Genomic DNA, 12,600 nt, shown 5'->3' on the forward strand with positions numbered 1-12,600 from the left:
TCCCCACCCCCACCCTTCTCTAGCTTATCTCTCCACGCTTCAGGCTCTCTGCCTTTATTCCTGATGAGGGGCTTTTGCCCAAAACGTCGATTTTTACTGCACCTCGGATGCTACCTGAACTGCTGTGCTCTTCTAGCACCACGAATCCATTATCATTACATTACCCTGGCTAGTTCCAGTTCATATGTATTAATTACACCAGGGAATCAGGCCATTCTGCCCAACAAACTTTGATAAGATGATCAATTTACAGAATTAGCTGTCACTAATTTATAGAATTCGTGACAGCACAATGGAGCTAATCAGCCCAATGATTCTATGCCAGATTCCCACTGAGAAAGTCAGTGAGTCTCACTCCAATGCATGATCCCCATAATCCGAAAGTTTTAGTTGCTTCAAATACCCATCCAATTTCCTTTTGAAATCATTGACTGCTGCTGTTACCACCACCGTAGTTGGCAGCAAATTTCAGGTCTTTACCACAACTGCATTAAAAAGTGTTCCTCCTCACAGATCCGCTCTACTCCTAGCTGTAAAAGCTGAGTCCCTTTTTCCTTGTTCCGCTAGCAGCTTTTCCTTGTCCAACTACCTAAATCCATAATAACTTCATACATCTCTATATAATCTCCACTCAATTTACTTTACTTGCACATCCTTTGCAACCTAACTTTGTAACCAAGAACCCCACACCCCCGCCATCCCTTTTCTGCACTGTCTCAAGGACCTTTACACCCCTTTTCAAGTGCAGTTTGTGGGTTTAACCTCCACCCTTATAAACCCTGGTCAACACATCCCTTCAGACCCATTTTCTTTTTTCACCAACCCAATCTAAAATCTTGATGTCGGTTCCTTCTCAATCACAAAATCCAAGAAGCGAATTCCACAGTCTCTCAAATCTCTCTGCAGGAAGAGAGATTTCCTTCCCTATATTCCAAATGTCGAATATTTAATCATGTCTGTGGTCAGTTCTTCAAACTTTCTCATCACTGCGCTTTAATGGTGGTCTTGTATTCACCCTGTCCCAAGTTTTCATAATCTTACAAATTCTATTACATGAGCCCATAATCTGCACTGTTGTGATGAAATAATTTGCATTTTTTCACTTTTAAAAATCTATACTGACACTAAATTTCTTTGTACCTTCCCTAAAGCCTCTCATACTGCAAACGCTAACTGACCTGAACAGCAGTTCTCAACACTACAATACTGCATAAATTCACTTACTGTTGGGGCTAAACATTCTGGTTTTTAGCTAAGTCTGAATTACAGTGAGTTCTTTTTTGGAGGGGTTTTCACTGCAAGACCTGGACAGCTTTCTCCCCATGTCATATCAAACCTGCCTCATTAATTACGCAGCCCACCCCTGAATCCAGCCCCATCTTACCTCATGGTGTTCCCAGAGCAACTTGCCCCTCGGTGGATATCAGCTTCACTTGTGTTTCTAAGATGTTTAAAACGTCCCTGTGTAGCCAGACGAGCATGGGTTTTCTGAAGCCACCCTTGCTCAGTCAAGGAGGTTTGCAAAGGTATTGGAGAAAAGGAAGATAGCAACATGATTCTCCAAATGGGTCCTGGTTAAGGAGCTGATGCAAAGGAGAGGAAATTTTTTTTTTAGATTAGATTCCCTACAGTGTGGAAACAGGCCCTTCGGCCCAACAAGTCCACACTGACCTTCCGAAGAGTAACCCACCCAGATTCATTTCCCTACATTTACCCCTGACTAATGCACCTCACACTATGGGCAATTTAGCATGGTCAATCCACCTAACCTGCACATCTTTCAACTGTGGGAGGAAACTGGAGCACCCAGAGGAAACCCACGCAGACACGGGGAGAATGTGCAAACTCCACACAGACAGTCACCCAAGGCTGGAATTGAACCCGGGTCCCTGGCGCTGTGAGGCAGCAGTGCTAACCACTGGGCCACCATCTTGGAGGACCAGCAGAGGAGGCTGGTCTGAAGTCAGCACGTGGGGCAGAGGAATGGCCAACAGTACTGAGAGAAGGTCAGTAGTGTTCTCTGCTCCATGGGTTAAATGCCACGCTCCTTTCTGTGCCCTCACACTCACCTGTTATTGCACCCACCTCCCACCAAGTTTAGAGCTCTGCCCTCTCGTTGCCTCCAACATCTTCACTGTCTCTCTCCCACCCACACTCCCACTCCACAGCATTAGTAAGATTGCCTCCTGCACCCTTCACTAGCTGAGATCATAACACCTCAGTGGGAATCTTAACTTTACAAGGTTTGGGAGCTCAATCCCATGAGCACCTTAATTCAACAGCACTACAGATGGCCAAAGAAGAAAAAAAAGCAAAGTCTGCAGGCACCCAGAGAACTGCCGGACACAAGACGCTCTCTCAGCCCCAGGTAGCAGAGGCTCCTGCTAAGTTGGCAATCAGGGCCTCCGTTTACATGCACAGGGAGCCAGGTTGAAAATAGCAGCAGGAGTAGGCTGCTAAGTAGCCCTTTGAGCCTTCTCCGCCATTCAATATGATCAGGGCTGATCACCTAAATCAATATGATCAGGGCTGATCACCTACTCCTGCTTTCTCCTGAGAACCTTTGATCCCTTTAACCCTAAGAACTATATCTAGCTCTTTCTTGAAATCATTCAGTATTTTGACCTCAACTGCTTTCTGTGGCAGACTCCCCACTCTCCAGGTTCTCCTCATCTCAGTCCTAAATGGCCTATCCCATATCCTTAAACTGTCACTCCTGGTTCTGGACCTTTTGGTCATCAGGAACCTACTTCCTGTGTTTACGTTGTCCAGTCCTTTTAGATTTTTATAGGCTTCTATGAGATTCCCCCTCATTCTTCTAAACTCCAATGAATATAGTCCAAACCAATCCAATCGCTCTTCATAGGGCAGTCCTCCTATCCCAGGAATCAGTCTGGTATATCTTTGTTGCATTCCTTCCTCAGATAAGGAAAACTTTACACTGTACTCCAGGTGTGGTCTCACTGAAGCTCTGTACAATTGCAGCAAGACATTCCTGCTTCTGTACTCAAACCAGATGGAAGCCAACATACAATCTGCCTTCTTCACTGCCTGCTTACTTTCACTGACGGGTGTACGAGAACACTAGGTCTTGTTGCTCCTCCCACTTTCCCACATTATCGCCATTCAGATAATAATCTGCCTTCCTCTTATTGCTACCAATATGGAAACCTCACATTTAACCACATTAAACTGCAGCTGCCAGGCCTTTACCCACTCACTCAATTTGTCCAAATCACCCTGAAGTATCTCTGTCCCCTCCTACAGCACAGTCTCCCACTCAGTTTTCGTGTCATCTGCAAACCTGCAGATGTTTTTCCCTCTTATGCCTATTGTAGCTTTCTATGCTCCCTGCAAGCTTACACTCATACTCCACATACTCCCTCTAAATTAGTCTTTGTTCCCGAGCAACAGGAGTAGCAGACAGCTTTGTGGATGCAGTGGCCTATATTGCCCAGAAGCTGCAGCATGGTAATGGATTTTGCGATCATCTGACTGCCTCCATGGATAGGTTGGTGTCATGTGGAGAACCAAGCCCAGCTCACTCAAGATCTGTTGAACTGATGCACACTGGCTGCCCCCGCCATTAGTCTTCAGGACTAAATCCAATGTGACAACAGTAGAGGGCACTGGAAGTGCTCCTGGCGGCCCTTCCTCACAAAGAGATATGGAGATTCGAGGAGACATTCAGCTAAAGGATGAACCACACATTGCCCCCTCAGTGGTCTCCACTCAGGCTACTCCTGAGGTGACCATGCCTTCCACCTCCAAGCTACTCCCCTCCAATTCTTGGAGGCTCTCACTGAGGGCAGGGTACTTACAGCTGGCTAGAAGAGAATCAGCATATCTGGCCTCTCCAGACACAAGTGTCGTTGAGACCAAAAACAGAAATTGCTGAAGAAACTCAGTTGGTCTGGCAGCATCTGTGGAGAGAAAGTAGAGTTAGCTCCATTCTGAAGAAGGGTCACTGGACCTGAAATGTGAACTCTGCCTTCTCTCCATGGATGCTGGCTGACTTGCTGAGATTCTCAACGATTGTTTAAGGTTTCTAACATTTCCAGTACTTTTTGTACAAGTGCCTCTGAGGTTGCCCTGTCAAACCTCCAGAGCCATTGGGCTCCCTTCACCTTCACTGCAGAACTAGGGAGTACACTAAGACATAGTGGCAGGAAAAGGAAGAAGAAATCATTTTGAGCGAACTTTTGTGGCATGGGTGACAATGCACAGTACATTATTTGACTCTTTCTTTTGGTAAAGAGCTCTGTTTTGACCTCATATCTGGTTGTATGTCTTTCTGTATAGCTCCGAATGTCATTGTTCCAACATAAAACATAACTTCGTGACCACACATGATGTCTGTGGTAAGAGTCTGCTACAGCATCTGGAAACAAGAGGAACAAGGCATACTGAGGGCTATAGGAGCTGCTCAACTTTGGCCCTCATCCTACAACATTCCTATTCTTTCCCAGCTTCTGTGTCCAAAATTGTTAGTGTGAATGAGTTGGCCATCAATATTTGGGGCAGAGAGCTGAACAGTAAATAGGGCAATGCATTCAGATGACCAGGGATTAGGGAGCAGGCGAAAGTGAGGACTGCAGATGCTGGAGACCAGAGTCAAGATTAGAGTGGTGCTGGAAAAGCACAGCAGGTCAGGCAGCATCCGAGGAGCAGGAAAATTGATGTTTTGGGCAGGAGCCCTTCATCAGGGATTAAGGAACAGACAGGTCTGTTATGGACAGTGCACTGATCTGAATAAAATGCTCACAAAAGTCTTAACATTGGAAGATCTCGCAGCCCACTCCTTCACAGGTCAAAACACTAAGCCCATCCTTTCGGAGTCTGGTCACAGCCATTTCTTTCTCCATTTTGCATTTTTGATTTCCAGCGCAATGGAAGGCAGCAATGTGCACTCCTTCACTAGTTGCTGCCAGCTTCCAGCTCCATGTGTCAGTGAAACGTCAAATATTCCGATCCCCTTCCTGATAGCCCTTCCCCTTAACCCCACAAGCTTTGCACCACTCTCGGTCACCCTACATGAGTCTGCATTTGGCCACTTTTCCCCATAGCCCCTGACATATGAGGTGACATCTTCCACCAGTGCACTCCCGACTGTGAATAAACACCCTTCCTCTGTGACCCAATTCTCAGGCATGTTTTAATGTATCCACTTTCAAAATATTGTCACCTCCCTTCATAATTGACATCCATCCATCCATAGACTGCAAAGACACAAACCCTCTGACCAAGAAAACCCTAACCGGATGCCAGACAGTTGAGAATCACCTCGATTAACATAACCATTCCTGGCCTCCTCCACTGCCCTGGACTTACTGTATCAGAACATCCAACTGATGGGTACCTTCAAGGACTTTAGTGAGGTTACTCCCCTCAGACTTTGAGACCTGGCTACTTGCTTGCTGTGAGTGCACTGTGCCTGCCACATTAGCTGCTGGCACATGGTGCAAGTGTGAGATTGACATAGCACACGGTTGCAAGCTGTGATGACATGGATTCGACAAGAATGTGGTTGGTGCTAAATGAGCAATTACTAAAAGAACAAGTGAGCAGCCCTGAGATATAGGAGGGGCCAGTCTGTGAGCGGAGTGTCTGTCCATATGTGCAAACTGTACTAACTGCAGCCATTCACTGTCAGATGGTGATGCACCCTATAATGCAAGTCTCTGCTTCCGAAGCAGCTTGCCAGTGCCATGTTGGCTGTGAGGGGTTAACAAATGCATGATGCCAATGTCTGTAGTTGAGGGATGCATATAGCTGGTGCCCATGGATTATACCCTGAGATACTGGTTAGTTCTAAGCAACTTGGAGGTCCTTGGAGCAAGTGGTGAGCTGAATTCACCAAAAACCTGCTCTGAGTTCTATGTTGAGTTTTCTTAATATCCAGCTACTTTGCACTTCTGTTAAGATAGTAAGCTGTTTATACATCCATACCCCAGAAGGATGGTCTTCAGGTCCTCAGCTTCTTCCTCTTCAACAGACTCTACCAATACCCTCCTCTGCCTCGTCAAACTCGTCTTCATCCTTAGTAACTTTTCCTTTAACTCCTTCCATTTCCACCAAATCTAGGGGGTGGCCATGGACACTCGAGTGGACCCCAGCTACGCCTGCCTCTTTGTCGACTACTTCAAACATTCCCTCTTCAGTACCTACACAGGCACTGTGTCCCAACTCTTCCACCATCACATCAATGACTGCATTGGTCCTGCACCTGGGCTGAACTGGAGCAGTTCATTGATTTTGTCCACAATTTCCACCCCGCCTTCAAATTCACTTGGTCCATCTCGGATACCTCCCTCTCCTTTCTTGACTTCTCTATTTCCATCTCCGGCTACAGTCTCCAGACAGACGTTTACTATAACCCACAGACTCTCACAACTACCTGGACTACACCTCCTCCCGGGCGAAAGTGAGGACTGCAGAGATGTTGGAGATTAGACCGAGAGTGTGGCGCTGGAAAGGCCCACCCGAAACGTCGACTCTCCTGCTCCTCGGATGCTGCCTGACCTGCTGTGCTTTTCCAGCACCACATTCTCGACTCTACACCTCCTCCCACCTAGTTTCCTGCAGAAATTCCATCCTGTGCTCCCAATTCTTCTGCCTTTGCCACATTTGCTTAGACAAGGAGACATTCCACTCCCAAGCATTCCGGATGTCCATCTATTTTGAACAACATGCTTTTCCTATCTCTGTCATCCAGACAGCCCTCCATCACATTGCCTCCATTCCCCATTCCACTGCTCTAGCCTCTCCCCCAAATGCAATAAAGACAGGGTCCTCCTTGTCCTCACCTACCACCCCACCGTCTTCGCATTCAAAGCATCATCCTTAAACACTTCCACCAACTCTAACTAGACCCCACCACCTGGAACACCTTCTCCTCCCCACCTCTGTCTGCCTTCCGCAAGGACCATTCCCTTCGCCAATCCTTTGTTTGCACTCTCTCCCAACCAACACCCCCGAACACCCAGGTAACTTCCCCTGCAACCGGAAAAGATGCAAAACCTGACAGCACATTCACATCCCCCACCTCTATCCAGGGCCCCAAACAGTCCCTCCAGGTGAGACAGAGGTTCACCTGCCTCTCCTCCAACTTCATTTATTATCCGGTGCTCCCAATGTAATCTTCTGTACATCAGGGACACCAAACGTAAACTTAGGGAACGGTTTGCCGAGCATCTCAGCTGGGCACATATGGGCTGACCTGACCTTCCAGTCACCGCCCATTTTATTTCCCATTCCCACTCCCTTTCCGACATGACCATCCTTGGCCTCCTCCATTGCCACAATGAATCATACTGCAAATTGGAGGAACCACACCTCATCTTCTGTCTGGGCAGCCTACAGCCCAGAGGACTCAACATTGAGTTCTCCAATTTCAAATAACCTTCCTTCCCATTCCTCGATTATCTTTCCAGCCCCTCCCCCTCCTCTCCATTCCTCTGACCAACGCTTCCTTCTAGCCACCAACCAGATTCATTCCTCCCATCCGCCACCCAGGTCGTACCCTCTACCTGTGATCATCTATCCCCAATTCACCACCCTGCCCCCACCAACTCCTTTATCTGCAGTTCTCCCCACACCCAACCCCAGTCCTGAAGAAGGGTTAGACCCAAAACGTTGACTTCTCCACCTCCTGATGCTGCCTGGTTTGCTGTGTTCTTCCAGCCTCCTGCTTATCTACCTTGAATATTAATGAGGAGCATTGGGCCATTAACAAGGTATTTAAAAAGCAACAATTCTCCCTTGATTGGCAACTCACCATTGCCTAGTGAGATACACCACTTGGCAAAATCATAAAAGGTGAAAAAAAGTTCTCCAAATGTTGAAATCTGTCTCACCAGATTTCTTGTCTGATTTTACCACAAATCTTGCATAGCCCATGACACTCAGACCCCATAAGATTTTGACCTTGACTTTTATATCTTGTAGCCTTTGATAAAACCAATAACCACGTTAACTTTCACTTGATCCTTATAAACCCTCGCTGCCTTTAGTGTGCTGTGGACATAAACTCACAAATCTTTCTGCTCTCCAACACCTTTGAATCTATTTCCATTCAGAGCACAATTGCTGCTCTTTGGTTTTAATCAAAATACATCATCTCACATTGATTAACTTTTGACCCCATCCTAACAGCTAAAAGCTATGTTCAATCTTCCTATTGGAAAGATGTTATGGAACTTGAAAGGGTTCAGAAAAGATTTACAAGGATGTTGCCAGGGTTAGAGGATTTGAGCTATAGGGAGAGGCTGAACAGGCTGGGGCTGAGGGGTGACCTTATAGAGGTTTACAAAATTATGAGGGGCATGGATAGGATAAATAGACAAAGTCTTTTCCCTGGGGTGGGGGAGTACAGAACTAGAGGGCATAGGTTTAGGGTGAGAGGGGAAAGATATAAAAGAAACCTACGGGGCAACTTTTTCACGCAGAGGGTGATACGTGTATGGGCTGAGCTGCCAGAGAAGTGGTGAAGGCTAGTACAATTACAACATTTAAAAGGCATTTGGGGTACATGATGATACTGGGTAGATGGGTATGTGAATAGGAAGGGTTTGGAGAGATATGGGCCTGGTGCTGGCAGGTGGGATGTGATTGGATTGGGATATCCGGTCGGCATGGACGTGTTGGACCGAAGGATCTGTTTCCATGCATCTCTATGACTCGATACATTTCTCTCATCTACTATATCTGTTTCCTCTTCAAAGAATTTGATTATATATGCAAACTTCAATTCTCCTCTGTATTGATGGTAGTTTACTGCAATTAGAAATCGTTAAAAAAAAAGCATTACTATATTATTACAAGATAAAAATAAAAATAAAGTCATTCAACTATTTCGCAGTTGATTTCCTCAAATTTAGGTTTCAGATTAAAATATTCAGGATTTCAGGACTTTGGTCTTTGTATACTTTTACAAGTATTCAAAAAAGCACTGCATATTTTGCACGCATTCATGAAATTTAACACAAATTAACACTCCAACCTCAGCCATTTCCCTTGGATAAGGTCAGACATTTTTTTTAAACTGAATTCTATTAGGTTCTAAAAACCTGGCTTGAATTATGAGGAAATTGCATTCCAAGTGCATCTCAGTGGTGGTAAGGCCTTTGTCAACAAAATTAACCTTGTTTGTTGATAGCAGCCTCACAATGACTGGATACTTCTAATGAGTGATCAGTTCAAATTCAAGTAATTTTCCTCTTTCACCCTTACTAATGGATAGCTCTATTGGCACACCGAGACCACTCACAATTGTGATGGAGGATATTATGCAGAGCAGTTGTAGCCTGTAGAAGTGTTTTATGTCTCCTTTGTAGACATTTCAGCGGTCATAAGGAGTGTGCATTCCATCTAACTGCCAGACACAGCTCACCACTTTTATGACTTGCAGGGCTGTTTAAAATATTTTTGATTAGTTTTTTCTTTCCTGGTCTTGTCTACTGTCAGTCACCTGACATCCAGGACATGATTGGAAGGCCTCAATATTGGTCCTTATTTAAGTTAGAACCATGAGTTGCATACACATACTGGCACTCCAGAGAATTTGCTAGTGAAAACACTGAATTTTGCACCCCAGCATCATCAACAGCTTTCAGATAGTTCATTGGAGGAATAATGCAAACAAGGGGGCTGACTGGGAAAGAGCAAAGGGGAATCAAAATGGACAAGACCACAAGAGAGGGGATTGGGGTGTTTGAAATGGGGAGAAAATGGAGACCGATGCTTACTGAAACCTCAAAATGTGGGCAACCAGGAAATTGAGGCAAGATAAGCAATGTGCTCATTACAGGAAGTTAGCAATTAGCAGGAAGTCTAGCTTTAAGGCCAACCACCTGATGGCAACATAACTTTGCAAAGGAAACCTCAAATGCATATTGTGCTCCTTTCTTAACTATCTAACAACAATAACTAACAACTATAAAATCTTTAAAGTAGTGAAACTTCTCAAGGTACTTCACAGGAGCAGAATATGACATTGAGCTATTAAAGAGATATTTGGCCAATTGACCAAAAGCTTGATCATAAACATGTAAACCAATAATAACAAAGGGGCATGCTCAACCATTCACAAATTATTCTGCAAAAGAAAATTGTTGTTCTAACAATTATATGGAAGTACCAATCTGACAGACTATCCATGTCTCAGTACAGAGGCCACTTCCACCTCGTAAACTCCTGTAAATAAACACAAAGACATTGATAAAAGCAATTGCAGAAAGAACAAATTTTTGAAACCATTTCAAGATGTCTAAATATTCTAGATCCAGAAAAAAAATTAAAAATAGAGTAGATGCCACTTAGGTGCTACTCAGAGGGAGGGAGTAGGAGGAATATGCCATCCTTCACTGATCTGGCCAATATGGGACTCCAGACCCACAGCAATATGGTTAAATCTTAACTGGCCAATCAGGCAAGAAATGTTGGTCTAGCTGGTGAACAATCTGAAGAAAAGTCCAGAATGAGATTTTTTTTCTCAGCAAATTGTGAACTTTTGGAATTCTCTACCCCAGGGGCTATAGAAGCTCATTTTTTGAATATGTTTAAGGAAATAATTGATAGATTTCTGATTACCAGTGGTGTCCAGGATTCTGGGGATGGGGTATGTAAAAGGCATTGAAATATTCAATCAGCCACAATTGGATTGACTGGCAGGGCAAATTTGATGGGCTGAATAACCTACTCCTTTGTTCCTGTGGCAATCAAGCAAAGTCAACAGTTCTCTCCATCTGTCAAAATAAGAAAAAAAGTGCTCAGAAAATCTACTTGTGTGTCTGGGATCTCAGCCAAGCATGCACAACGAAGACAGGTATATGAAATCTTTCGGTAGAATTGGTTGGTCTCAAATGTGCTATTTTTACTGTATGGTTCATTGTTTCTATATGTGATGTATACTGTGCCTGGGTCATGAGTTGACATGGAGGGTATGAGGATCTATGGGACTGGGTACGCAGGACAAGGTGGCACAGAGGAGACATGCAATGGTGTTTGTGGCATGGGCAAGATCTTTCAAAATTACCTTTCTCAAGATTCCAGAATGCAGAGTAGGCATCATCGTGAGCCTTAGGAGCACTGATTCAGGAGTCATCCAGGATCTGACCTGACTTTAAGGGGAAGCCTCTGAAGAACTTCTATGACTAGGATTAGCTCAGTAAGGACACTAGGTTTCTGTCATTGTAATACATTAATGATTCAGTGAGACTTTTATAGAAACAGTTAACTGTCACAATGGAATTTAAACTCATAATCTCTAAGCTTCTGAATAACTAATTCACCAACATAACCATTGTCAAACCTTTCTCATATATTGTGTTGTTGAGATAATTTGCTATCAATATCATGAGCTTTACCTTTTATAAAAACTTGATTTTTAAAGTGTTACTCAATGTATTGGGTATTCATCTTTATTACTTTAGGTCCCTCCACAAATAACAACAAATGCTGGAGAGCAAAATAGGTCAGACAGCATTCATGGAGAGAGAGCAAGTTTCGAGTCTAGATGACCCTTCATCAGAGCTGAAGTCAAATGTGGAGGGGACAGCATCTGTGCTATTGTTGGGGGAGAGGTGTAGACGAGTGTAGTAGATGTAGGGTACTGATGGAGAAAAGATGTTGATAATTCAGATTAAGTGATTGGAATGTGAGAATGGCAGAACAATGGTGAATCTAACTGCTAGACTTGAAAGGACAGTAACTAGAAATGGGGGAAGGGGAGGACATGATAACAAGCTAAAAGAAAGGGAAGAAATGGGAGTTGGTTCACTATTTGAAGGTGTAAAACTCAACATTAAGTCCAGAAGATTGTAAAGTGCTGAGTCTGAAGATGAGATGTTGTTCCTCCAGTTTGAGCTGTGATTTACTGGAACACTGCAGCATGCCAAGGACAGATATGTGGGCATGCGAGCAGAACTCTGTGTTAAAATGACCGGCTGCAGGTAGGTCAACCTTGGTAATTGCAAATAATTGTATAAATTTCCATAAACTGTTGCACTATCCTCAAATGAAGGAAAGCCATAATCTGGAATCCAGTGGGATACCAGCTTCCGTGGAGTTATTTCACTGGGAGTAGTTTGGATGTGCTTGATGGAATTACATTGTTAGCGCTTCTTCTGTCAAAGATGGTGATTAGAGAAATGCTGCTGTGTGTTTAGGGATGGATGGTGTTGTAGAACAGATGGATCTAGGGGTTCAGGTACTTAATTCTTTGATGTTTGTGTCACATATAGACAGGGTGGTTAAAAAGACGCTTGGCATGCTTGCCTTTATTGCTCAGTCCTTTGAATATGGGAACTGGTAACTGAATTAGTGGTGCTGGAAGAGCACAGCAGTTCAGGCAGCATCCAAGGAGCTTCGAAATCGACGTTTCAGGCAAACTCCCTTTATCAGGAATAAAGGCAGTGAGCCTGGAGCATGGAGAGATAAGCTAGAGGAGGGTGGGGGTGGGGAGAAAGTAGCATCGAGTACAATGGGTGAGTGGGGGAGGGATGAAGGTGATAGGTCAGGGAGGAGAGGGTGGAGGGGATAGGTGGAAAAGGAGATAGGCAGGTAGGACAAGTCCGGACAAGTCATGGGGACAGTGCTGAG

At 44.5% G+C, this 12,600-nt stretch overlaps 1 long non-coding RNA gene across 1 annotated transcript in view; it reads right to left on the reverse strand.

Annotated features, from left to right (window-relative positions):
- Positions 1–12,600, reverse strand: part of LOC122554358 — a 66,489-nt gene that overhangs the window by 7,625 nt on the left and 46,264 nt on the right. Inside the window, exon 2 of the long non-coding RNA XR_006312974.1 lies at positions 10,123–10,194. This is a non-coding gene — a long non-coding RNA (uncharacterized LOC122554358). The remainder of the gene's footprint in view (positions 1–10,122; positions 10,195–12,600) is intronic.

The sequence above is a fragment of the Chiloscyllium plagiosum genome, chromosome 11, assembly GCF_004010195.1.
Source record: "Chiloscyllium plagiosum isolate BGI_BamShark_2017 chromosome 11, ASM401019v2, whole genome shotgun sequence".
Classification (NCBI taxonomy): Eukaryota; Metazoa; Chordata; class Chondrichthyes; order Orectolobiformes; family Hemiscylliidae; genus Chiloscyllium; species Chiloscyllium plagiosum.